A 22,859-nucleotide genomic window follows, 5' to 3' on the forward strand; every position below is an offset into this window, starting at 1 on the left:
GTCTGACGAAGGCCTTCAGGGACCAGGCACTTCAGCCCACATTTCCACATTTCCTGGGCATCTATTATGCACTGGATGTTTTTGAGGCTCTGCGGGGCATCCAGATAATGTGAGATTTCTCTGTGTCAATTTGATGTTTCACAGGCAGGTTCTGGTGGACCCATTCCCTAGTTGTGCCATCTGATCCGGGCTGGAGGCACGGATTGTAGAACAATTCTACACCTCAACAGGGCCCCACCCCGGTGGTTCCAGCCTACATTGAAAGCTCTTAGATGAAACCTTCTAGAGATGTCTCACCTTACGTGGATTCTTCCCATTGCCTTATGATGCACGCCTGCCCTCAGCCTCTGGAGGGAAGGTGGACTGAGTTACTCCAGCCCATACAGATAGTAGCTTCAACAAAAGTGGTTGGATCAATCAACAGCAGAGAATGTACTACCATGTAGGTCCCTGGACTGCCAGTATTTAGTAATATAACTTTTACTCTGAACCCCTTATGCTAAATGCTTACATCAGTTTTCCTGCCTTAATTAAGGATAGAAACTCATGCTTTGTTTTGTTTTGCTCTCTAACAGCCTAGATGTGCATTCCCCCTGCATTTGGTGTCTGCCTTGCTGCCCCTCCTACCTCTTACTCAGGGTCCCCCATTCTAACACACACTAGGAGTTTCATAAACGTTATTAGGTGCCCTGAATTACCCACTTTTCAGTGACCCCTCACTTCCTTGTTCTACACTGGACAAGCTCCGTTTCTGGTTTATTCACCTTTCTGTCCCTTGGAATACCTTTAGGTTTCCTCTCCTTCTGGAGTTCTGACTTCCAGGAGGGAAAACCCTCCACCATGAGACAATGATGAAGATTTCCTACCTGTAACCCTTCTAATACGTCCTAGAATGGGGCTGGGTCTTTCTGCCAACATGCAGGGCAGTGTGGCCATGTCCTGTCAGCAATTCTGAATCAGAGAGGAGTTCAGTGTTAGTGTAAGGCCCCAAATCCTTGTGAGGTTTTCCAGGGCTAGACGGTTTTGTTTAATTCAGGTGAGACACGTGTGTCCCGAAATGATCTCCATTAGCTACAGTGTCGGGTATGTTGAAGCCAGAAGGTGCATTCTGACTTCCTCAGCAAGCGAATGAGTTTCCAAAAGACTTCAAGGGCTGGTTTTAGGCTCAGAGAAGCTCTTGTTCAGTTGGCCCACAGTCATCAGTGGGATGCTTGGAGAACAGCAGAGTGGCTGGTTCCCTGTGGTGGCAAGATGAGCCCCACCACCTTCGGGAATTAACAGGAGACACACAGAGAGAAGCTGCCCTGCTGGCCACTCAGACTCAAGAGGGTCTCTGCAAGCAGTTTCAAGGTTTAGCAGCATTAAATTCCACAAGTTCTCACTTGACCAGGCATTCTCTACCATTGGGTATTTTTATCCTCTGGCATAGCCCTGAATTGGCTCCCAGGGGATTTCGGATATCACCTTCAAGTAAATGTGTTTGGGTTTTCATCACTCTTCCGAACTAATTTTGAATTTAATTGTATACCATCTTTTGTATTCTCACGTACTTCTCTGTCACCCCTTTCAGAATCCTACCAGATTGGTGTTATCCCTAACTTAATGAGCATGATCTCTATTCTAATCAGCTCCTACGAATGAGAGCGATTCGACATCATCTGCAGTGATTTGAAACGGACCACTGAGGAGTCACCTAGGGAAGCGAGAGCTACAGGAAATGTTCTTTCCACCTTCCTCTCATGCCCTGTTTTTTTTTTTCCTTAGTTCTGTCCATCAGCTGCTGACAAGCTTAGGGATTCTGAGAAAGGGTCTCTTTAAGAACTGGGCTTCTTCAGTAGCTCAAGTATATTCTGACTTCTTATCAGTAAAGGGGCAAACATCCCCCCTACCCCTCCTCCCCTCCATCTCCTTCCCGACAGTGAGAACCCGGATGATATTCATTCTCAAATGTTTACAACTTTACAACACAACATGCCGATTTTCTGACAAGAAACATACGGTTGGTACGGGAGGTCCTGGAAATATGTTTCCCCTCTGTATTGGTAGTAGGGAATTGCATTCGTTAGAGTCTCCCAGGTGCTAAAAGAAGAGAGCTGGGCTGAGAATGGAAAGCTGGACAGAATCCAAAGCTGCTGTGTTATCTTCCTGACTCTCCTTTGCCAGATCTTCCCCAAGCGATAGCACCGTGTACAAAGCCCCCACCGAGGGCAGACCTGTTCCCTCCAGCCCTGCCTAATGATAGACCAACGTGCGTTCATGCCCAATTTGAAGGGAAAGAAAAAAAAAAAAAAACCAACAACCCAAAGCTGTCAGTGTGTGGTTTCTATGGCCCAAAGCTAATCCAGCATCTTAAACTGTTTCACAAAACCCCAAGGCCAAGGCTGCCGCAGCCCAGGGACAATGCTTCTCATACATGATGCTGCATTGCTGGGGCATCACACACCAAGGGAATGCCTCCTCACTAATGGCCCCGGGCCCCTTGGGGTGCACCTCTCACTGCATGCAGGTCAGAGAATACAGGCTCTTTTTCTCCACTACTTCCTCTTAATCCATTTTGGGGTCTTCCCTGCTATTCGCCACAGCAAAGACCTGCTTTCCAGAAAGAAGTCGAGCTGGTCCTTCCCTCCTCCCTGTGAGGGCTTTGCCTTGGAAACTGATATGGGGATAACTTTCCCCCTAGGACCTACCTAGGTACAAAATTACATTTCGATGGCTATTATTTTCCAGATATTCAATAGTCTTCTTGCTTACTGCTGCTTGTCATTTTCACCTGTTGTTCTGTTATCCAATCCTTATCCTAATCCACTTTGCAAAGCCTTCCCTTTATTCTGTGATATTTCTTCTGGGTTCTTTCCTAGAGGGAGAGAGCTAACTTAAAATTTAAAAAAAAGAGAGAGAGAGAAAAGAATCCTGTGAGAAGGTGTATACGCCTCTCAAGGCATTTAGCATGTTTCTGGATTCAGATTTCGAGTGTTTAAGTCACACTGTGTCAGATGAAGATGGTGAGCTCGCTCCCCTGGATTACTCAGACAATCAGAGAGTATGATTTCAAAAGTTAGTGCGAACAACATCTTAGTTCCAATATCCACTCTACAGAGACTAGGCAAGGCTGAAGGAAGAAAAGGGTAAATAAGACCATCCATGTCTTCTTTCCAACCAGAAAGATAGTGTTTATTAAGTCAGGCCAATATCTGAAATTTTAAACTCAGATAAGACTTAAAAAACATACAAACAACCTTTCACTTTGAGATGCGCATAATTCCTAGAAACCCATTCCCTAACAGTAGATTTTATCTGCTCTAATAATCTTTTGCTGAGTCAATCACTCTACCAATTGAACAATCAGCAAGGTATCAACTTGCTTCATTATTTCCCTTATAAGTGTGGATTTTATTTCTTCTTCTCCCATTTTCAAAGGGAGAAGAAAAGAACAGCAACCTTGAGAGGTAGGGGAGTGAGGGGGAATGATGATTATCCAGTGAAAAATATCCCAGGTTTGAGAATCGTCCTAAGTCCACAGACTTAGGGGTACCCAGACAAGGGACTGTTCTTTCTTCCTTGGGATATGTGCATGCAGCACCAACTCAGAGCACATTGATTCCTGAGAATGATGGGGGACCCTCCACTTGAACCCTCCTAGCAAATCACTATAGTTAAAACTATAAATCAAGATTATTTTTACTGAATTCAGACCAACTTATTGGTTTTTATAGACACACCCAAGGCTATGTCAGAAGAAAGTCAAGGCAAATGGTTGAAGAGCCAGCGTGAATTTTACATATATGTTGTTATATGCATATGGTGGCGGTGGTGGTGGCATACAGCACTTCCGTGTAACCATTTTTTATGGAGAAAGAAAATTAGATATGAATAGAAGGTATGTGAGTATCTTTTATGTAAAATAAACTAGATGTGCTTCATCTTCTGAGAGTCCAAAGTACACAAGAAAAAGTATTTTCGCTCTATTAGTGTAATACATTGTTTTTGATACACACTCTTTGCCTCATTGACTTTTCAGAGCACTTAAGTGCTGATAAAATCCCCCAGTCTCTGCTGAGGGTAAGGGGTGGGCCTGTTCCGGGTTATCAAATAGAACAGCACATAGCCCACTCTTGCCCAGAACAGATAAATCCTGTCCCAAAAGCTTGGCTCAGGGAAGAGGCAGGTATCCTGCTCACAGGTATCACTCTGGGGCACCATGGTAGTCACAGAGTTCTCCGAGGACTGGGCCAGCCAAACACACTCCGATTTTTAGGAGACAAGAGGAAGGCAGAGTGAAGAGGTTTTCTGTCTTTTGTGGGCTCCGGCACCCATCCCTTGGTATGGGGAAGTGAACGAATCAGAATGTTTTTGATGGCACCACCTTGAAGAAGTAATGGTAGACTTATTCTTATAGGGAAGAAGTCAAGGGCATTACCCGCAAATACAAATGCAGCAACAGATCTTGAATCTCTGGGGGGTGGGGAGTGAAGTCAGGTGCAGAGTATATCTAGAAGCCAGCAGGAAATGGGAAGGAGCTGGGGGCCCTCAGCTACTCCCCCTAGAACAACAGGTAACAGGGCCCTTACGGCGTTCATGGTCTCCCTCCAGCCAGCCCCGCTGAGATAATCGTGCAGACTGCACTCCGTCCAAGCACAGAACCTGGAAGCAGAGCCAAGGGAGGGCTTTCTCCTCCCATAACGTTGGAGAGGGCATTGTTGTAGACAACGCAGGATGAAGGAGAGAATCTGGCAGGAGGAAATCTTTTCCATCCTCCTGGCTGTGGAGTGAACAGGTGGCCCCAAATCTGTCTATGTGGTGGGGGGTGGAGGCGGGTGGGGAGAGGATGAATCTGAAAATATAATGTCCTGAAACTGAAATCCGAACCACAGAAAGGAGGGGGAATAAGTTAGAAGGTAGTATTCTCAAATTTTTCCACCAAAATATCACTAATGTCAGAAGAAACTGCTTGTGCTTGGACGAGAAGGGGCAGGTATTGGTCCAAAGCCACCATCTCTAGCCACAAAATGTGCTTGACGTCTTGGTTTTGAGTTTTCAATGATATGATGATGTTGCATGCTATTGTATGATAATAGTTCCATGATCATTTTAATATAAATGTTTATTTTGAAATTATCTGTCAGTTAAATTACTTGACTTGTCCCCCAAAGAATCGTCCATGGCTGCTCCAGGAAGACATAGTGTGCTTGTCTGTGACTTGCTTTCTGTAACCAGGACACACCACCTGCACAGGTCAGTAGGTGTGAATCGAATGAGTCCAGCAGCCACGGGACAGGGGTTCCGGGGGCCACGTAGACAGGAGCAGGGTACTCGCTCTGTAGAGGTGGGAGACCGGCGCCCTCTTCCCCAAGGCCTCCTCTGATGTCACCACCCCTGTTCTGCTCACAGGAGGATAATCTTTAAATGTCAGGTCCCAAATGCGAGAACAACTTGCTTCATTAGAAACAAGAGAATCTGATGATTTCTCTTAGCCTCGCTGAGATGGGTAATTTGTTTTTCAAAAAGACTTCAAAAAGGGTGCCTGGGGGGCTTAGTCAGTTAGGCGGCTGGCTTCAGCTTGGGTCATGATCCCAGGGTCCTGGGACTGAGCCCTGCATCGGGCTCCCTGCTCGGCGGGGAGTCTGCTTCTCCCTCTCTCTCTGCCTCTATCACCCCACTCCTGCTCTCTCTCTCTCTCTCTCTCTCTCTCTGTCAAATAAAGAAATAAAATTTTAAAAAAGAACACAAACAAAAGGCTTGGGGGAAAAAAGGGAGAACAAATAGGAAATTAAGGATAAGAAATACAAGAAGCCAGCTCTCTTGCCCCTTCCTCATGCTCTCGCCTGGCACAACCACACTTCACCTCAGAGGACTGACCGGGGCTCAGCAGCCACGGTACCCCTGTGTCAGTTCATGGTCCCCTTCTGGCACCTGGTCTCCCGGACACCCAGAGGAGAAGGAACTGGGCCAGAGCCCACTTAAGACATGTGTGCGTATTATGTCGCCTATCGTCTGTGCAGTGTGTGTTCTGGGTCCTCTGTGTGTGTGTGTGTGTGTGTGTGTGTGTGTGGTGTATGTGATGTAGACACACAAATTTAGAGACATAGTGCAGTGAATCTGGAGATCAAACAGAACTCAAGCCTGATCCTCTCCACCCACCTAGAACCCTCCCGCTTAGTCATGCAATCTGAGAGGTCTATTTTTCAGCAGGAGATGGTGAGGAGGGGGTGAGTGGCAGATTTAAGAATCCCTACTCTTAGCCGAGATGCCAACTCCTATATACACAGGATCTGTCTCAGCTCTGGATCCTATCAAGTAGTAAATAGTACTAGGTGCATGGAATAAATATGACACTCACATAAGAATTCTAACGGTTGAGTGGTAAGAGTGCAGCCTTGTTACAAAAGCACAATGCAGAATCAAAGTACTGAGCTGCCAGTGAGAATATGGAGGGAGTTGAGAATCGTTTGACTTAATTATTTCATTACAGTCTGTACCATGGAATATGCACGGGCACAATATTTATATAACAATATTGATGATATTTCTTGGGCTTTCCTTATATCACAGTAAAAAAAAAAAGGCAGAGAGGAAAAAGAATCCACTTAGTTGGAAATAACTCATCCTTATTTCCAGACCAAACCCTACAATTGAATTCAGTCTCTGAAATTTGGGTAAATTGCATGATTTCGTTTCCACTCTGACCTTTGGAATCTGGCTGATTAAGGCTCAGTCTGCAAGTGCAGCTGGTCTGTCCTTATACAAAACTGACCCACTAGAGACCCGGCAACCAGCTACTAATCATCCAGTTTCTGGTTAATCTTTACTGATTACGAGTTCCCAGATTTTTCCAACTGCCTGCATTCAGGTGTGTGAAGGAGCTTTTCCCTCTCGCCTTTGTCCTGCCGCACGAGGACGTGAGGGACAGTTTTGCGTGGGAAGGGTCGCTGTACAGCTTACGGAAGACTCATGGACAGCTAGTAAGCCCTGAGGCTGGGGCCTCCAGGCCAAGCCACAAGCCGAGGGCCCACACCAGCTTGCCTCTGATCCTACTTCTTCCTCCTGTGACCAGAATGGAACCGTGGGAATTCCGGGTGGCCTTAGCACACACCACACCATCAGGGAGAGCCTCCTTGCCGGCTATAAAAGGAAGACACCGAGATTAACCTCAGGGTCCTGTCTGTGGTCTCCGGGTTTATGGGCAGGACATTTCGCAGGGTAACTGTGTGTTAAGGATATACTTTGGCTATCTCCCCTGGCAGGGTCAGTTGGAGGGAGAGCTAATCACTCAGTAAACAGAGAGAAGAGAGATGCTTATACTTAATAAGCCATTGCAAATGGAAAAAGCCGGCTCCTACCCAATGTGATTCTCTCTAGAAACAAATGGCTTGGATCCAAACACTACAAAGCCCTTTCAGAACGCTGAGGGGTCTCCTGGTCCCAGCGCCCCCAGGACGTAATCCCTCTGCCTCATCCCTTTCCCAGGGAAGTAGCTTTAACAAGGGAAGAGGAAATAATTGTGTGTGTGTGTGTGTGTGTGTGTGTGTGCTCGCGCGCATGTGTCACGGTCAGGATTTTTTTCTTTTGTCTTAAGTTACGGAGCTCCTGATGTGCAGCACATCCTTCTCTCTGGGGAGCAGACACAGCAATTAAAGGGGAGGGCCAGACGAAGGCTGGAGCTGTGGTGCTGGGAACTGCCTTGGCAGCACCCTTCCCCAAGGGGTGCCCAGCCCCCTCCCCTGCACCCCCTGAGCCCCGGAGAGCTACCTCACCGCCACCACCGAGCCCTAGCTGTTCAGCAAGCGGCAAAGTTGGCCTGGTGGCAGAAGGGAGGTCGAGGTCCCTGCCAAGGCTTGCTGCTCTGGTTTCTCTCATCTCCATCCTGTGCCAACCCTCCTGTCAGATGGAAGGAAGAGTGTGCTTCAGTGGGCCAAGGAAATTTCAGGCTAAGAGCTTCGGCCACCACCATCCTCTCCGTGTAGCCTCTTGGGCCTGCTCTAGATATTTCCACTGAAAATGTGGGCAATAAAAACACTAACCTGGGGGTTCCAGGCTGGCTCAGTTGGTAAAGCAGACGGCTCTTCATCTCAGGGTCCTAAGCTTGAGCCCCACACAGGGGAGGGGGGAGAGGTAGAGTTCACTTAAAAAAAAAAAAAAAAACCAAGCCAAAACAAAACCACTAGCCTGTTTCCCCAGGCACTACTGTAAAAAAAGAAGAAAGGATAATAGAGCACTTTGTAAATACACTACACATAAGTACTAAATAAGACTGGCATGAGGTTACTGGCAGACAGGGCCATGGAAGGAAGTGGAAGGATGCTTTGTACGAGACAGAGCGTCCAAGCAAGGGATTCTGGGAGTACAATGGCAGTCCCCCCTGCTTGCACACTTGCTTTTTTTTCTCCCCTCCTAGAAAAAAAGGACTTCAAAGATTTCCAGAAGTCCACATGGCCGATGTCTGGGACACTAGCATGTCTTTCAATCCAAACAAATCAAAGAATCCAGGAAGAAGACAAGCACCATTCCCCACCCCACCCCCACTAAGAGAGGGTGAATCTCTGGTCTCCTTCTGGAAACAAAGAAAGGAACAAGGCTTATTAATCCAAATCCACTCCATGTTCCAGCTCGTGATTAGAAAGTGGTGCCAAAACATGGTCATCAAGCAGTGTTAGTTTTGTGTGCTCCTCTCTCTTGGCCATTTCTCTTCTTCCTCTCTTTCTAGAACTGGATGCAATACAAAAGAGCAGAGATTTGAACTACTTACCAGGATATCTCCACTCTGCTAAAAATCTGTGGTTAAATTGCCTTATTAGTTATTATTTCATTATGTTTGTACATTTACACTTGAAACAAAGATTTAAAACTACAGTGAGTTACCAGTTCATGCCCATTAGGATGGCTAGTATAAAAAAGAAGAAGAGGAGGAGGAGGAAGAAGAAAAACCCAGAACACAGCAAGTGCTGGTGAGGATGTGGAGAAATCGGAACGCTTATTCACTGCTGGCAGGAATGAAAAATGGTGCAGCTACTATGGAGAATGGCATGACTGCTCCTCAGAAAATTAGATGTAGACTTACCAGATGATCCAGCAATTCCACTTCTAGGTATAGACCCCAAAGAATCAAAAGGGAAGAGCTCAAAGAGCTATTTGTTTGTTTGGGTTTTTTTAGAACTTAAAAAATTTTAATATAGTTCAAATCAGTGGGCCAGGTTCATTTTAGCTCCTTCACTGCCAAACCTGGGGGCAGAGACTGCTTGAGTTTCTCTGCCTTCTCTTTGTCTGTGATGACCAAAGTATAAAGATATTGGCTGCATCGAACTTTAAACTTCACATTATCCTTATCTTCTTGATTTGGTGTCCTTTCGGCCCGGCCATCAGCAAGAAGTCCTTGATTTCCTCGATTTTGCAAGGCATGGCAATGGGGCGCGCGGGGGTAGCGCGTGGCCGGCACCCACTTGCGGATTACCCCGGATTCTCAAAGAGCTATTTGTAGGCCCAAGTTCATAGCTTTATTCACAATAAGCAAAGGGTGGACACAGCTCAAGTGTCCACTGATGGATGAATGGATAAACAAAATGTGGTCTTCCCATACAACAGAATACTATTCAGCCTTAAAAAGGAAGTAAATTCTGACACATGCTACGACACCGATGAACCTGGAGGATACTGAACTGAGTGAAGTAAGCCAGTCACAAAAGGATAAACAGTGGATGATTCCACTTCCATAAGGTACCTAGAGTAGTTAAATCCATAGAGACAGAAAGTAGAATGGTTCCCCCGGAGCCAGGGGGAAAGGGAAATGTGGAGTTCGTGTTTCATGGGTAGAGAGTTTCAGTTTAAAAGATGAAAATGTTCTGCAGATGGATGGTGGTGATGGTTGTACACAATGGTAATGTCCTTAATGCCACTGAACTACACACCTCAAAATGGTTAACATGATAAATGTATGTGTATTGTACCATAACAAAAAATATTAGTCCATCTGACAGCATGTTCTAGCCTCATAACATTTGAGGGAGGAAAAGGCTTTCTGATCTCCATTCTATAGCCCCGAGGAAGGGAGGACAGAGGGTCATCACCGAGATCCAACACTTCCTCCTGGAATCTGGACTCCAGCCTGGCCACCTCTGATCACATGGCCAACTTCAACCCCCCCCTCCCCCAAAGGCTGTCCACAGGCCTTCCTGCCTCTGGCCCTTTACTGGGAGGCATCGGAGACTGGTCACCCCCACTGTTAACCGGAAGGACAGCTGGCAGCCCTGGGATCTCCTGAGATCCCAGGTGATTAGGCCTGACCGGCACCTCTCCTCCTTGTCCGCCTTGATTCATAGCAGGTCAGAGATACCAGCCTCTCTACTGCCTTCCCAGACCCTGCAGATCTCCTGACCTGACAGGAGTGCATTGTTCCAGTTTCTATCTCCTGTGACCAAGTGCCTTGCAGTGTCCTGGAACCTTTAGGAGAGGCCTGGAACTCCTCAAACGGAGGTGGGTCCCTCTCTCCCATTCCCCTCCTTTGCCCTCTTCAGAGACCCTTCTGTCCTGGACTTCACCATTTGCAAATTCCGGGCACTTACCAGGACTGCTCTTCAGAACCCAATCCCTCCCTCCCTGGGGACATTAAAGCTCTCCTGAGGCCACCGCAGGACTAAACTCTCCTCAGTTGAGCACTTCTCTTCTGTTTCTTTTTTTTTTTTTTTCTTTTCTGTTTCCTTATCGTTATCCTCTTTCACCTCCTTTCCCGATCCCCCTGGAAGCGTCTCTGGCCGCTCTTCATTATATGGTCGTTCCTTTTGGAAAACAGGTGTGCTCTCCCCGGGCTTCTTGGGACTTTCCCTCACGGCCCAAAAGGAAAAAGAGAGAACTCGAGCAACAGCAGGACCCTGTCAAGGCAGGTGCAGGGCGATCCGTCCTCCTCTGTGGCCTGGGGGAACTCGGAAGGGAGGCGAGGGCAGGGCGCCTGGGACAGTCCCAGGCGGGCGGCGGGCAGGCGGGCAGGCGGGCAGGCGGGCACCGCTTTCCTGGGAAAGTGGCCTTCGGAGGGGGGCTCCGGAGTTCCAGGGCGTGTCTGTCCGTGCGTGCCGGGGATGGGGTGGGGGAGCGTGGCCCCGCTGCACGGGGAGGGCGGGGCACAGGACCCTCCACCGCCGGGCCCCGCGCCTCGTGGGTCCTAACCTCCACCCAGCGCCAACTTTTTGCTGCTCCCGTTAGATGGCGCTCGAGACTTTCTAACCACTTGTGAAAGTGAGCCTGGCCCGGAACAAAAAGCACCGCGGGGTGTGAGTGTGAGTGTGAGTGAGTGTGATTGGGAGGGCGCGCGCGAGGCCGGGCACCTGGCGGGGCCCCGTCGCGGGTCAGCCGGGCCGGACGGGAGCGCGCTCCCGGGGAGGGGGTGGGGGCGCACCGCCCGCCGAGAACTTTGGCCTTTCTCCTCGCCCGAGTGGGGAACACTTGGGGTGGCTGCCCGGCCCCCGGCTGCGCTCCCCGGAGGAGGCGGGCGCCCGGCCGCAGCCTGGGGAGGCCGGCGCGGCCGGCGGGGGAGCCCCGGGCCTGGGTGCGCGCGAGGAGAGGGTCCCGAGCGGGGCCGCGTCCTGGGGCGCAGACACCGGCCCCGGGACGCGCTCACCGCCACCCCTCCCTCCGCCTGGGCTCACCGCCCCGGCTCTGCGAGAAGGGGGCAGGTGCGGGGTTTGTTGCCTTAACCGTTCAAAGAAAACTGCTGAGTGCAAGGTTTAATAAACTTCGTGCGTGCGTGCGTGCGTCTCCAGCACCCGGGGGCAAACTTTCTTGCTGACCCCAACGCAGGTTGAGCCCGAGGGGTGCAGTCTAACAGCCTCCTTTTTTCAAGAGCCCCTAGGTACCCTAGGACGTAAGATGCGATCGCTGATCTTAAACGAAGCGATCAGGGATCCAGGTGGGAGCTTTGTCTCCGCCACCAAGTGCATCTCTCCTTCCTTGCCCTGCGAGAAAAGTGGCTCGACGAGAAGGCGCTGCCGTCCCCGATCGTCTCCTTCACAGCAGCCAGAGCGGACCCCGCGGCGGACGGGCGACGCGTCGCCCCAACCTCGGGAGCACACGGGAGCCCAGACCCTCCTTTGTGCCTCCCCGCGGCGGCGAACTTTGCCGCGCGGTCGGTTCTCCTTTAAGAAAGTCGCGATCTCGGAATATTCCAGGCCTGGGGCGGCCGGCGGGGCGGAGGGGAGCCCAGCGGCCAGGGTCCCCGCGCGCGCAGGGCCCGGGCGCACGGCGAGCGCGTCCACACCCGCGGGCCCCGGCGAGAACCCGGGGCTGGGAGGGCGGGGGCTGAAGAGAGCAAAGGGCTAGGAGCAAGGGGGCTGGGGCCGGGAGCTGGGCGCGGGGCGAGCGGGCCGTCGCGTTCATTTCCATAAGAAAGCTGAAATCGCGGTTGGAGGGAGGATTTCTCGCCCCTACCGCCCTCCCTCTAGACCCGGGTTTCTGCAAGAAGCGGGCTCGGGAGCTCAGAGCCCTCCGCGTGCGAGCCGGTCTTTGCTGGTATTGATAAAACGTGGTTTCAAATGTTGCCCGGACTGAGGCCGGTTTCCTGCCTGTGCGGAGTGGAAGGACCGCGCGGGGTGAGTCCAGAGCGCGGCGGAGCGGGCAGGAGCAGAGGGCGGGCGGCCCGAGGCGCAGAGCAAGTTCTCCGGTGGGGTCCTCAAGAGGAGAGCCTGGGCGATCGAAGGCCCCGGGGACAGGAGAGAGAGAGAGAGAGAGAGAGAGGGAGAGGAGGGGGTGGCGTGGGGGGCATGATCTGCCAAGAAGGGTCCCCAAGCCCCCAGCCCAACCGCCTGGCTAGTGGGAAGGTCTGGCCCGCCCCGCGCGGTGTCCCGCTTCAAAGACCTGGGCAAACTTTTCCTCGCTGCCGCAGACCCTCTTCCTGAGAAGGAATAAAGTGAACTTGCCCAGATACTGGATTCCACGGACAGTTCAGTTGTTCTTGCTTTTGCCTGGAGTCTCTATTCGGCTTTCAATGTGAACAACAGCCATGTGTCCTCAATTCTATTATATATATATAAAATCTCTCCTAGGTACTTTATGATCCCATCTGGAGGAATTAAAACCCAGATCTGTAATGTTTATTCTTAGATAGTTTACAAAAAGCAGGGGGAAAAATGTGTGAGACACATGTCTGCAAATATAACAAAAGTACTTTCCCTTCTGCTTGAAAAAGTTGCCTGCAAATGGCTTCCCCTTACTGCTTCTGGACCACCTGTACTTCCCCCCCCCACCCCAAGAAACCAAATGGGGTCAGGAAGAAAGCCACCAATCAGATCAAGCAATTAAAAACCAATTACGACTATTAGTGACTTTATTACTCATGATTGGAGTGGAGGACTCCAAACCTGCTCAAGGTAATCAAGCTGTTTTGAGAAGCCTGCTACCTAAGATTTTTACAGCACTCCACCCCAGTAAAGGAGGTAAGAAGGTAGAGGGGATGTTTCCAAAGAGTTCTCCAGTAGGTAGCCCATAGTCAATGCTGACTCTATTTCTTTCAGTAAAGTTTATTGCTACTTCTGATAAATAATGGAGTCCACGTTTCCACCAGGCATCGAGTTATGCGATGTATGACTGCTGATGGTGGTTACAAGGTTTGGAGGCAGAGGTGGGGTGAGCAGGGTGTGTTCTCTCACCGGTTACTCTGGGAATACTTAAGCCCTAGAAAATTTTAAGGAGCGAGTGTCTATAAACCTTCGGATGGAGAGTAGTGGATATAGAGATGGCTGGGAGGTGAGGAAGTGAGGAATGGTGAGCTCAGGGAGCAAAGGAGGAAGAAGGAAATTGGCCTAGGTTTTACATTTTCTTTTTGCTCCTGGGGTGAAATGGTGTGGGCCTGTCAAAAGCTGAGTGACTGTTTGAAAAGTAAAGGTTAGTGAGAAGCGTCTGTTGGTGCAAAGGCTGCTGTGGCTGGGTTTCTTTATTTCTGAAGATGGTTTGTCACTCCTGCTTGCCTCTTTATTGACACCCTTTCTATCCCCAATGCATAGGTTCTGGGATGGGAGGAGGCAGCATGGAGGGCACAAGGGAATGGACTGCTGGTGGGGATTCCGTAGCAAGAAGAGAAGATGGGGCAGCTTGCAGGGGCTCTGGTCCTTGCAGGGGGTGGAAGGTGGAGCTGGCCCTCTGGTCCTCTCTGGCTGTACTACCAGGAGTTCTAGGGCTCTATGCTAGGAAAAAAGAGAGAGAGAAAGAAAAAAGAAAAAGACCAGAGCTCTTCCCAAGTGCCCACGAAGCAGGTGGGCTAAGCAGCCAGACAGTTGGATGAGCCAGCAGTTCATTTTGGTGCAGGTCACCTCCGCTCCGTGCCCCAGAGTTCAGCCCTTCATTTGGGCCCGTCAGGACGCTGAGTGAGTCGGGGGCAGTGAGTGTCAAGTCCGTCTGGTTTGGGACTTTGCCCCCGCACCTTGGCTCCCGGGTGGAGGCCCAGAGCAGCAGCGTGCATCTGGTTCTGATGTGTTTACCAGGCTGGTATGGAGATGCCCGGGCTCTGGCTGGCAGAAATCTGAGCTGCTTGTGAGAAGCAAACTCCTCTGCTAAGCGGCGGCGTGAAAGTTTGGATGGTTTCAGAGTGCCGGGTGGCCCCTTCTCCTGATGTGAAGCACATGATCACCCCCTCCCCGTTCTATTTTGTTAGAGTTAATTGCCCAGCAGAGAGGGATCTCACACCTCAGCCAAGGAACAAAGCAGAGGAGGACTCCTCCATAGGTAACAGGAGAGGCTGGAACCATCCAGGATGCCCGAAAGGTCCAAACCCCTCACCTGAATGAAATGGGCCTGGGCTAGTCTCCTTCCTCTGGCCCCTGGGTACTTGCCTCTTCTGCCTGGCCCCAGCTGCGAGCAACTTCAGAAGAGCCTGAGGCCTCAGAGTAAAACTACCCTAGCTTCCTTGAGTGGGCAGCCGAACCCCAGAGGCAGATCTTCACAGGACAGCTTCATATGTCAGCAACAAATTCCCTGCTGACCCTGGGAACACCATGAAAGAGGGGGCAAGAGCTGGCATGAAGCTCCCCTTACTCTCAGCCATTTGGGCCCTGCCTACCACTGAGCCTGGCAGGGGGGAGAGGGGCAGGGCTTGGGAACAGGGCTAAGAAAACCCATTGTTCCCGGGCCTTGGGTCAGCTGCAGACAAGCCAGAGACACAATTCCTATGAGGAGGGGTGGGGGTGGAAGGTGGAGCTGGCCCTCTGGTCCTCTCTGGCTGTACTACCAGGAGTTCTAGGGCTCTATGCTAGGAAAAAAGAAAGAGAGAGAGAAAGAAAAAAGAAAAAGAAAAAAGAAAAAGACCAGAGCTCTTCCCAAGTGCCCATGTGAACTATTTGAGGTGGCCTGGGGCCAGATACCAGAGGGCCCTTTGGTCCCTCTGACCTGCCCTGCACACCCCCCCCCCCCCCCAAATTTACGCTACAGGAAGCTCACATCACCTAGGTCTGGCCAGACTTGCTTTCTCAGAAAACCTGGCAACCTGGTGGGGGAGTCTGGTCAGAGGTGGAGGCAGTTGTTCAAGATGTGAGGTAAGCTGGCAGAAGGAGTTTGATCTGTCCCCGGCACCCCAGTAAACACAAATAAATTTTGTTCCTTAAAAAGAAAGATTAGAACTTTAAACTTTTCCCAGCCAGAAACCCACCTCATTTCATCAGGGTCTCTTGTCCGCAGCCATATCCCATCCTGCCTCTTTTTTCTTTCTCTGTGGCCTAAGGTTGCATTTTAGGGGGCTTTCTCTAGCGCTGCTCACGTCAGCAAGCCTCCCTGTCTCCAGCCTCACCCCATCTCCCCGCATGGAATTGTAGTCGGAAACCACACGCACACACAAGTTCTCGTTAAAATTTTCTGCTATTCTTCTTGACTGGAAGAGTTGACAAGACATAGACATTAAGTTGCATAAAATACAGTGGACTGATCAGCCAGAAAGCATCTCATTTGCACTTGTACGGAGCCAGGGGCAGGAGCCGGTGTCACTCACGGCCTCCAGCCCTCCCCGCGCTGCTTCGGGGCTGCCTGGCTGGAATTTCCTAGCGGGCCCCACTGCCGAGGCCATTTGTGAGGTCGGAGCCCCCAGCCGCCCAGGCCAGCCAAGGGTGTGGGGGGGGCAAGTTGGGGAGGCAGAGGCCTCTGGAGTCCTGGCCTGAGGGCTGGAGCCAGCTTGGGCCGACCTTCCTCTTGGGGCTGCTGGGAGGGCGGTGGGGGCTGAGAGGCCCAACTGGGTGGGCACAGGCAGCTGGATGCCCCAGGTCTGCAGCCATTCTGAGGGGCTCCCTCTGAGTTGAATGGAAGAAAGGGGACACCATGAAGGAGAGAGATGGTCACTGAGCACAGTTTGTACCCACCTCTACCTCTCTCCCCGGGTTTTGTTCTCATTCCCTCCTCTGTCATATGTGGAGGGGTGCCTGGATCTCAGCGGTTCCTTCACTTCGTCCTCTTGACCTCAGAGGCTGAGGGCTTCTCTCATTTCTCTTGTCTCCCTGAGCTCTGCTCCTGGGCCCAGCAATCCCTGAAAAATGCTCCTCACTTCAGCTCCCAGAGGCATGTGGGAGCTGCTCTGGGTGCCTAGGGATCCTGGCTGGAGGCACTGAGGGTGAAGTTTTGGGGTCCTTAGGCTGTACCCTCTCACCACTCACAATCACTATCTGGCTTTGCTGTTAAGTTTTTCCTCCCCAGATGCTAGGGCTTCAGTGCTTATCCACCGATGGTGCTGGGTGCCTACCAGGTTCCGGTGGCGGTAGCAGGAGGCCTGGAGGCAGTGGTGATAGAGGGGCCAGAGGACATCAGGTTCCCCTCCCCCGCCGCCCCCTGGTGGGGGGTGGTGGGAGGGCCGGGCGACCAAGCCTAGGCTCTGTGAGCACACCAAAAGCGCGTCCTGGGTGTATCTTTTCCACCGTGTCCTGCTGGCTCTCCTTGCAAAGGCCAAGGTGACTCAGATAGCTGCCACTCCCAGGAGCTCCCCTTTTCTCCAGCGCTCTTCTTGCCCAGCAGGGAGGCATAGGGATTGCTGGATTGCAGCCCTTCACCTTCCAGGGGCCAATCCAGGGCAAGGGATGTTGTCCAACAAGACCACTGCCTCACCGGGCCGCCAGGGAACGGCCACCGACAGGCCCAGGGGACCCAGGCACAGCCCCCCACCCGTGCCCGGGTGGCCTGCAGTAGTGCAAGGGCCGAGGCTGTGAGGCCAGTCAGCCAGCCCCACACCACTGATAGCTGGGGCACGTCTGCCGAGCCCCGGGGAACAACCAACGGACTCTGTGTCCCGGAAGCCGGGGACACGCCTGTAAGGTGTGTGATAATTTAAAGATCCTTGATACTACTTTTGCAGGAATCCTTTGTTATAGCTTTGTCAGCCTGCGCGCCTTTAGCAGCTCCCCCTCCTCGACCCTCCTCCCCCTCACCCCCCCAACCCTGTCCCCCTGCGAAGAGGGCCTGGTGCTGGGGATCTGCCCAGATCAACTGCCCTGCTCCAGATCCCCTCCTGTGAAAGGCTTGTCCCTTGGTTCCAATCTCCCCTACGTGCTTGGGGCAAATGAACACGGTTCCAACCGCCTTTGCCTTGGGAGGCTCTTCTGGAAGAACAGGCTTTCTGAATGTGACCTCGGACTGCTGCAGTGGTGGACTCCTGCTGCTGGCAAATGAGTGGCTCACCTGCAACCAGCACCTGGGACTGCGATGGGCACAGCGGGGTGCATGGAGGAAGGGGTAACTTTCCCTCCCAGATAAGGGTTTGAGGATTCCTTCAGAAAGAGCTGGGTGAGGATAATACAGAGCTCGGAACTAACTTGGCTTCTACTGGTTTTAGGGCCACCAGGTCCCAGCAATCCTTGAATATGATTTGTCCTCCCCTCCAAAGCCCAAATTAGACATGACTCCTCTTTTGGTCAAAGCACAGCTCTAGGTAGGGTGTTTAAAGGACGCTGGGGCACAGAAGAGATGCAAGTAAACTTACATGCTTCGCCATATATGGCTATGCATTTCCCCATAGACTTCCTATCTAATTTGTCTTCATTCCTCCTTTCTAGGCCTTAATGCCTGTGTAGAGTCACTGGGAGAAAAATCAGACGGAAGCACCTCTCCCTGTAGAAAGTTCTGTATGTTATGTAACACTCACACGGGGTTCCTCAAGTTACCATTTTGCTGCAAATCAGCCGGCACACGGGTTTTCTGGCCACGAGGTGGGGGTGAGAGTGTCAGGGTGATCCTAATAGAGGCGGGGGGCTTCATTCCCTGGAGACTTTTATTCCCCTCCTTGAAGCCGAGTTCAAGGCCCAGGAACAAAGTGGGCAAGTAACTGATCTGTCCTTTGGTCTCTCTCTTCCCTTTTACGGCCTCGCCTGGCTAGCAAGGTCCCCCTCTTTGATAAATAGAGGAAAGCCGGTGGGATCAGGTACGTATGTAAATAGTGCGGACCCCGGTGGCCCCTCCTCATTGAAAAGCTCCATCTCAGGTGCAGGTTGCTCAGTACCACCACCTCCACTCCCCCAGGCTTCGTTGGACCCAAGACTACTTACTCTGCATCCTTCTCTTGTTGAAAACATCCAGGACAACTATTAAATAGTTCTTGGAAGAATTAAGGACATTTCTCCGGTCGAGATGTTTCTAAACCTCGGGAAGAATCTTCAAGGAGTACAAAGTATAATCAGTAGGGCCGCCTGAGCAAGTTTGAAAGATTCTTCCCCCTCCAAAATGTTAATTAAAAATACTTTGTAGACGTTATTGTGTTCACTAATGGGTTTTTCCCCACATTGTAACCTACAGATTCTTCTCCAGACCAAGCTAGGAAGGCATTTATTTTCATTTTGTTAGTTTCTGGGTGATACCAGTCCTCTGATTAGGCTTTTTAATTTATTTTTAAAAAACTCTGCTGGGGAGTTTTCAACCTCGGAAGTGTAAATGAAAAATAGACTCTCTGCCTCCCAGATTCTTACAGGGGTGGAGGAGTAGAACAAACCTGCCCAGCCCCAGCTCACACCTCCAAGTTGCCCTGCCTGAACCCCGGGTAGAGTGAGGGTAGCAGGTTTTGGCACCTTTTATTTCAGTGCTGGCACAAAGTGAGCTCTTTGAAATGAATATCTATTCTATTTCAGTGTGCAGTGTTCCAGCCGACTAAATGGGCTTGCCTTCTGCCGGGAGGCAGTCCTGGAGGACACAACTAATGTGCAATCTCCCAGGAAGCTCTTCATCAGAACATCCCTTGTCCTTTTGTTTTTGTTTTTGTATTAAAAAGATGTTTTTGCTTTCCTCTCAGCGTCCGGCCTGTTGTTTTGTAGCTACAACAATAAAACACGAACAGTTTATCACTCTTTTTGTCCTTTGTAAACATGTCATGTCTTGGGATGTCACAAAGCCCCAGACACACCTCGGCATGTCCCGTGCTTCTGATGTTTACTTGCTACTCACCAGGTCACCCAGAGACCCACACTTCATTCTGCCTTTCCCCAGATGGTTCTCTCCCAAACAAGGTCCCTCTTCCCAACTTGCAAGGACAGGTGATTCACTTCAAGGTAGCTTCTCAGATTAGGGAACACCACACTCAGGTTCTCTAGGTAACTGGTACTGGCCTATACTGGTGACTAGGGAGCCCGGTGCTAGCATCTCCCCAGGATCACGCCTCTCAAGAAGGAGAGAGAATGACAGGCACGTTTCCACAGACATTTCTAAAACTATGGCAACTAATGACTTTTATGGATAAAATTCTGGTATATTCCCAGCCAGCTCAAGTTATTTAAATTTTAGCTTTGTTCACATGTATAGGCGCACACACGCCAACTAGGATTACATTCCCAGCACATTTCCACTGGTCAACTCCAGTGACAGCAACCATGGACCAACAAACTCATTTTCTGAAGAGTGAAAAAGAAGAAAAAAAAAAGTTCTCCACGCCTCGTAAATGGTTATTTTATACTGTTTAACACCCCCACAGACAAGAATTGGCTAGACATCCCTGCTTCTTTTTCTAGGAACAGGTAACCACGCTGTTTCCCCTCCCCCAAGACCCAGCTATTTTTAAAAGCTAAAATTTCTCTTTCCAAAGGGAGGAAAAGGAACGAATTCTATTAATGAATTACGTACAAGGAATGTGGCTTGTCTGGGGCAATTGTATTTGTAAATAAATGGCTTCCTGTTTATTATGTACATTTTACTGAAAAACGAACTCGAATGCCTCTGAGCACTTAATACAGCAAATATTTCAACTTCTGGTATGATTTCCACTTTTTTTTTTCCTGTTCACTATAAAGAAATCGGATAAAATTGAGGCAGTTGATGGTGGGGGGGGGGTTGGATACCGTATCCTTGAGCGTCCAGACTGACCCCGGGGTGGAGGGGGAAGAGCCACCTCTAAAGTTCTCACGTTTGCCAAAGTGCAAAGGAAGGGGCTTGGCTCCCTGGGAAGGTTACTGGAACCCATCTGGAGAGTTTCAGTTTTGCCCCTGGATCTTTCTAGAGCGGACCGCGGCCTCCTGTGACCGCTCCAAGAGCCGGGCCGGCGCGCGGTCACCCCGGCGGGGGACGGCCCCGCGCTGCCGCTGGCCCCCCTGCCTTCCCCGCGGCCCGCGCCCGTCCGCAGCGGGCTCTGTGTCGCCGCGCAGGCCCGGGGCGCCGGGGCCGGGGCCGGGGCGCGAGGAGGTGGCCAGGCCGGGGCCGGGCACACGCAGCCTCCTCCGGGGTTCCCCCCGGGGCTCGAGCTCCCCCACCCGCCGAAGCCGAGTGCGCGGGGCTCCCCGAGCACTGCACTCCCGAGTGCGGCGCGCAGGGCCTGGAGGCCCCAAACTTCACAAAGCCGCCGGCCTCCTCCTCCCTGCCCCCGCTGCACAGCTCGGGCCTCCTAGATCTCGGCGCACTCCCGAACAATGCGACCTCCCCGCGCACGAGGCCAGTCCTCTCTGACCCCTGCTCCCCCCACGGGCGGGCTGCGTAGAGCAAAGGGTTAGCCCCTCATTCTGAGCCCGCGCGTCCCCGTCCCGGAGCCGCACCCTTCGGGAGGACACACAAAGTGCCCGCCTTCTGTAAATCCCAGGCTCCGGGCTGGCCAGAGTCTTTGAAGACCCAGGGGGTCCAGCTCCTTCTGTACGTTTCCTCCGGGGCTCCACGGCTTGGGGCAGCAGGGAGGTGGGTCTCCGGGAGAGCCGGAGTCAGCAGGCCCTGAACCCAGCCCCTCTGAACTCTGCGGTCCGCGGAAGGGGAGGTGGCAACCGAATTCCGGGGAGAGGAGGCTGGGCCCCAGCACGGAAAATCCGCAAACGTGCCACAGAGGTCGACAGGCATCTCTACCTTTCATTCCCCTCTGCGTTCCACAAAGTGTTCGCCGGAACCTCTGGAACCTGAGCCGACCGACCTTCCAAGGAAACTTTCGCAAGTTTTCATTTCTCTGTCTCTCTCTCTCCTCAACGTCTTAGTGTTTCTCCAGCCACCGGCCTTGTCGATTGCTCCACCAGCTGCCCTGTAGTCTCTAGGGCTCCCAAGGCCCGAGTACTTCCAGAATTAGGGTAAGAACTGTTACTGGCTGGGGAACGAGCGCAGGATCAGAGCACGGGGCACTGAGGGGGAGAGCAGAGATGCTGATGAAAAGGAGTATCTCAACCTGTGTTTCAAAAAAGTTTCAGTTGACAATTATCAGTAACCCCGATAGACAACTCCATTAAAGAAAAAAAAAATTACTACTGCTCTTGAAAAGCCGTTATTTTTTTTACATCGCTTTTAGGAAGATAGATGAACAAAACATCGCGTTTCAAGCCATTTTGATCTGTAATTAAATGGCAGGATCGGTTTGTATTCTCCTACGGCTTTTACAGAAGTTGCAGTGATCCAAAGTCGGGTTGCTGTGTCAGAGTGGCATTTTATTAATGAGAATACAAAAAGCTTGCATATTCTTAGGCCTGCTTGAATTTAGTTGCTAAGCAACCGGTGTATGGTAATTCATCCGCGAAATTTAAATCTTTGAGAAAGGATCGTGCGTTTTGCTGAATGGTCGCCACGAGGAAAACAACTTGTGGGACTGGCAGCAGCTGTTAGGGCCGGGCCGCCGGCCGGGCCGGGCCGGGCAGGGGGAGGCCACCCCGCCGCGACCGCCACCGCCCCGCCTCGGTGCCCGGCCGGCCCTGCGTCCCGGGGAGAGGCTGGGTTGCCGCCGCCCGCTGCCCCGGCGCTGTCCTGCTCCGCTCCTCGGGTCCCCATGGCACTCGAGGCAGGCCCTGCACCTGAGCAAGCCATCTGCATCCCTGGGGCTGGAGAGTCCAGGCCGCGAATATCTGCAGCCCCCTCCCCTCCCCGGCACCCAGGCGCGCGCGCGCGCACACACGCGCGCGCGCGCGCACACACACACACACACACACACACACTAGCGCGCACACCGGGCGGCCGCAAGAATGCCAGTTGCCCTCTTCCCAGACCCCTCTGAGGTCACTTCCAGAGCCAACTCTTCCTCGAGGAAGACCCGACTCGTAAGACTCATAAAGAACGCAGCCCACAGCTCTCCAGAAGGCCAGGCGGCCGCCGCTGGCCGGCAGTGACATCATAGGCTCCTGCTCGCCACGCTCGCGCCCACATTTTAGGATACAGGAACAAACACGGATGTGAAATCAAGAATGAAAGAGAGAGTAATCTAATTAATAGGCCATGAGCCAGGCTAACAAAATCAAAGAATCTGATTACACAAGTACCCCTCTTGCTATCTCCGCTCCCCCACCCCCACCCAGGTCTTCCAGCCTCTGCACTATTTCCTTTCCTAGACTGGAAAGTTCAGGCAAACCCAGTGCCCTCTGATTTCCTTACTGAAATCAAGATCAAGCCCACGGTGGAGCTCCTGCAGTCGGGAGGTCACGTGGGTGACCTTCAGGCCCTCGGAACAGCCGCCCTGAGGAACTGAGATGACCAAGTGACCTACA

General features: G+C 51.7%; 1 pseudogene; it reads right to left on the bottom strand.

The window, feature by feature from the left end:
• Positions 1-9,146: 9,146 nt before the first annotated feature.
• Positions 9,147-11,071, bottom strand: LOC119876727 (annotated as a pseudogene).
• Between the last annotated feature and the right edge of the window lie 11,788 nt (positions 11,072-22,859).

The sequence above is a fragment of the Canis lupus genome, chromosome 10, assembly GCF_011100685.1.
Source record: "Canis lupus familiaris isolate Mischka breed German Shepherd chromosome 10, alternate assembly UU_Cfam_GSD_1.0, whole genome shotgun sequence".
NCBI classification, from domain to species: Eukaryota; Metazoa; Chordata; class Mammalia; order Carnivora; family Canidae; genus Canis; species Canis lupus.